Here is a 5,372-nt window from a genome sequence, read left to right on the forward strand (position 1 = left end):
TATCGGCTGTGAGATAAATCATATTCTATCTACAATCAACAAAAGCAGAGAGGACAAAGGAAAGGAGAAGGCCCGTGAGGGGAAAAGCATCTTCCTATCTGAAAGGAAAACTGGAACAGATTCAGTGAGTGAGTGAGGGCAACTGAGGACAGGAGTGGAGGGTTAGAGGGGAAGACGGAGGGATAGCGCGGTGCAGAGAGAACCATCCACAAATAGGGGACATATGGGTTAATGCAGAAACTCGATGGAAGCACTGGTTAATTCATGGCATCTAAGGGGACACGTTCCTGAGGATTTAATCTGACAGAGAATGCAGAGTACGAACCTGCAATCCTTTGAAATCGAGCAAGTAGGACGTCAGGGGTGGGCAGTGGGGACATTCAGTGGAGTCGATTTCTTAGGAGTTAAAATCGAGATCCCTGAACAACAGACCGATGCTTGGACAGAGATTATAAAGATATAGCAAATGAGGACTTCCTGGTACCTTAAGCCTGCAACTGATGTAAATGCACAGGAAAACACTTCCTGCTCTCCAAGGTTCATTTAGTCCTTTTTCACCCTGAGTAAAATATATGCGCACAATCATAGTGTATCCCTGAAAATTTTCTAACAGAGCTGTGACACTGAAATCCTTGGAAGAAACCAAAATTCACTTGCAGGCAAACCAATATTCTGCTGATTGACTGTTTCCTGGGTCCACTTCATCCTTTCACACCTGTTGTGCACCTGGACAATCTAGTTAGGAGAAAAGAGATGAGTGTGTGTGTGTGTGTGTGTGTGTGTGTATGTGTGCGTATGTGTGTTTGTGTGTGTGTGTCTCTGTGTATGTGTGTATCTGTATATTGGTTATCGTCTGTGTGTCTTTGTGTATATGTGTGTTTATGTGTGTGTGTGTTTGGGTGTCTGTATGTGTTTATGTGTCTCTCTGTGTGTGTACACGTGTGTGTGTCTTTATGATTGTGTATGTGTATGTGTGTCTTTGTCTGTGTGTTTGTCTATGTCTGTCTGTGTCTGTATGTATATCTGTTCGTCTGTCTATGTCTCTTTGTGTGTCTCTGTGTATCTGTGTGTGTGTGCATATATAAGTGTGTGTGTGTGTGTATGTGTGTGTTTTTGTGTGTGTTAGTCATGCATAAGCTAACCATCCTCACACAGACTGCCTGGACTGCTTTTCTTTTTAGAAGGTTGGCGAATCTTTGTCTTGTCCTAAAAGACCACTCTGGATCTCAAGTCTCTCTGTGAAGCCATGACAGGTTGAATGATTTTTAAGTGTGAGGAGTCTGTCCTATTGAAAATTGCTTTCCTGGATACAATATCACTTGAAAAACAAATCTCAACATTTACTTTCCTTATTCCATGATCACTTGATGGGGATTATTAAATTATTATTATTATTATTATTATTATTATTATTATTATTATTATTATTATTACATGATTATTCCATTATATTGTTATCTGTGCTGTTATCAGTGTGCTAAAGTTCATTGATGGCAGGAAGAAAGATTTATTTCATGCGTGTCCCATTGGATTGCCATTCTAATACTGAATAAAATCGATGACTAAAAGTCATCAAAAAAGATAAGGAAGGACACTTCATATTCATCAAAGGAAAAATCCACCAAGATGAACTCTCAATCCTATATATCTATGCCCGAAATACAAGGGCACGTACATACGTACACGAAACCTTACTAAAGCTCAAAACACACATTGCCCCTCACACAATAACAGTAGGAGATTTCAACACCCCACTCTCATCAATGGACAGATCATGGAAACAGATATTAAACAGAGACGTAGACAGACTAAGAGAAGTCATGAGTCAAAGGGACTTTACAGATATTTATAGAACATTCTATCCTAAAGCAAAAGGATATACCTTCTTCTCAGCTCCTCATGGTACTTTCTCCAAAACTGACAATATAATTGGTCAAAAAAACAGGCCTCAACAGGTACAGAAAGATAGAAATAATCCCATGCGTGCTATTCGACCACCACGGCCTAATACTGGTGTTCAATAAAAATATGGGAAGAATGCCCACATATACGTGGAAATTGAACAATGCTCTACTCAATGATAACCTGGTCAAGGAAGAAATAAAGAAGGAAGTAAAAACTTTTTTAGAATTTAATGAAAATGAAGGTACAACATACCCAAACTTATGGGACACAATGAAAGCTGTGCTAAGAGGAAAACTCATAGCACTGAGTGCCTGCAGAAAGAAACAGGAACGAGCATATGTCAGCAGCTTGACAGCACACCTAAAAGCTCTAGAACACAAAGAAGCAAAACACCGAGGAGGAGGAGAAGGCAGGAAATAATCAAACTCAGAACTGAAATGAACCAAGTAGAAACAAAAAGGATCATAGAAAGAATCAACAGAAACAAAAGTTGGTTCTTTGAGAAAATCAACAAGATAGATAAACCCTTAGGCAGATTAATGAGAGGACACAGAGAGTGTGTCCAAATTAACAAAATCAGAAATTAAAGGGAGACATAACTACAGATTCAGAGGAAATTCAAAAAATCATCAGATCTTACTATAAAATACTATATTCTACAAAACTTCAAAATCTACAGGAAATGGACAATTTCCTAGACAGATACCAGGTACCGAAGTTAAATCAAGAACAGATAAACGAGTTAAACAACCCCATAACTCCTAAGGAAATAGAAGCAGTCATTAAAGATCTCCCAACCAAAAAGAGCCCAGGTCCAGACGGGTTTAGTGCAGAATTCTACCAGACCTTCATAGAAGATCTCATAACAATATTATCCAAAGTATTCCACAAATTGAAACAGATGGAGCACTACCGAATAAGTTGTATGAAGCCACAATTACTCTTACACCTAAACCACACAAAGACCCAACAAAGAAAGAGAACTTCAGACCAATTTCCCAGATGAATATCGACACAAAAATACTCAATAAAATTCTGGCAAACCGAATCCAAGAGCACATCAAAACAATCATCCACCATGATCAAGTAGGCTTCATCCCAGGCATGCAGGGATGGTTTAATATACGGAAAAATATCAACGTGATCCATTATATAAACAAACTGAAAGAACAAAACCATATGATTATTTCATTAGATGCTGAGAAAGCATTTGACAAAATTCAACACCCCTTCATGATAAAAGTCTTTGAAAGAATAGGAATTCAAGGCCCATACCTAAACATAGTAAAAGCCATATACAGCAAACCAGTTGCTAACATTAAACTAAATGGAGAGAAACTTGAAGCAATCCCACTAAAATCAGCGACTAGACAAGGCTGCCCACTCTCTCCCTACTTATTCAATATAGTTCTTGAAGTTCTAGCCAGAGCAATCAGACAACAAAAGGAGGTCAAGGGGATACAGATCGGAAAAGAAAAAAATCAAAATATCACTATTTGCAGATGATATGATAGTATATTTAAGTGATCCCAAAAGTTCCACCAGAGAATAACTAAAGCTGATAAACAACTTCAGCAAAGTAGCTGGGTATAAAATTAACTCAAATAAATCAGTAGCCTTCCTCTACACAAAAGAGAAACAAGCCGAGAAAGAAATTAGGAAAACGACAACCTTCATAATAGACCCAAATAATATAAGGTACCTCAGTGTGACTTTAACCAAGCAAGTAAAAGATTTGTACAATAAGAACTTCAAGACACTGAAGAAAGAAATTGAAGAAGACCTCAGAAGATGGAAAGATCTCCCATGCTCATGGATTGGCAGGATTATTATAGTAAAAATGGCCATTTTACCAAAAGTGATCTACAGATTCAATGCAATCCCCATCAAAATGTCAATCCAATTCTTCAAAGAGTGAGACAGAACAACTTGCAAATTCATCTGGAATAACAAGAAACCCAGGATAGCTAAAACTATCCTCAACAATAAAATTACTTCAGGGGGAATCACTATCCCTGAACTCAAGCAGTATTACAGAGCAATAGTGATAAAAACTGCATGGTATTGGTACAGAGACAGACAGATAGACCAATGGAATAGAATTGAAGACCCAGAAATGAACCCACACACCTAAGGTCACTTGATTTTTGACAAAGGAGCCAAAACCATCTAATGGGAAAAAAGATAGTATTTTCAGCAAATGGTGCTGGTTCAACTGGAGGTCAACATGTAGAAGAATGCACATCGATCCTTGCTTAAGTCCAAGTGGATCAAGGACCTCCACATCAAACCAGACACACTCAAACTAATAGAAGAAAAACTTGGGAAGCATCTGAAACACATGGGCACTGGAAAATAATTCCTGAACAAACCCGCAATGGCTTATGCTCTAAGATGAAGAATCGACAAATGGGATCTCATAAAACTGCAAAGCTTCTGTAAGGCAAAGGACACTGTGGTTAGGACAAAACAGCAACCAACATATTGGGAAAAGATCGTTACCAATCCTACAACAGATAGAGGCCTTATATCCAAAATATACAAAGAACTCAAGAAGTTAGACCACAGGGAGACAAATAACCCTATCAAAAAATGGGGTTCAGAGCTAAACAAACAATTCACAGCTGCGGAATGCCGAATGCCTGAGAAATAAATAAAGAAATGTTCAACGTCTTTAGTCATAAGGGAAATTCAAATCAAAACAACCCTGAGATTTCACCTCACACCAGTGAGTATGGCTAAGATAAAAAAAAAACTCAGGTGACAGCAAATGCTGGCGAGGATGCGGAAAAAGAGGGAACACTCCTTCATTGTTGGTGGTGTTGAAGATTGGTACAACCATTCTGGAAATCAGTCTGGAGGTTCCTCAGAAAATTGGTCATTGAACTGCCTGAGGATCCAGCTATACCTCTCTTGGGCATATACCCAAAAGATGCCCCAACAAATAAAAAAGACATGTGCTCCACTATGTGCATAGCAGCCTTATTTATAATAGCCAGAAGCTGGAAAGAACACAGATGCCTTCAACAGAGGAATGGATACAGAAAATGTGGTACATCTACACAATGGAATATTACCCAGCTATCAAAAACTATGACTTTTTGAAATTCGTAGGCAAATGGTTGGAACTGGAAAATATCATCATGAGTGAGCTAACCCAATCACAGAAAGACCTATATGGTATGCACTCATTGATAAGTGGCTATTAGCCCAAAAGCTTGATTACCCTAGACGCCTAGAACAAATGAAACTCAAGACGGGTGATCAAAATGTGAATGCATCACTCCTCCTTTACAAGGGGAACAAGAACCCTTGGCAGGGAATAGAGAGGCAAAGATTAAAACAGAGACTGATGGAAAACCCATTCAGAGCCTGCCCCACATGTGGCCCATACATATACCACCACCCAATTAGACAAGATGGATGAAGCAAAGAAGTGCAGACCGACAGGAGCCGGATGTAGATCG

This window comes from Rattus norvegicus, chromosome Y (genome assembly GCF_036323735.1).
Source record: "Rattus norvegicus strain BN/NHsdMcwi chromosome Y, GRCr8, whole genome shotgun sequence".
Lineage (NCBI taxonomy): Eukaryota > Metazoa > Chordata > Mammalia > Rodentia > Muridae > Rattus > Rattus norvegicus.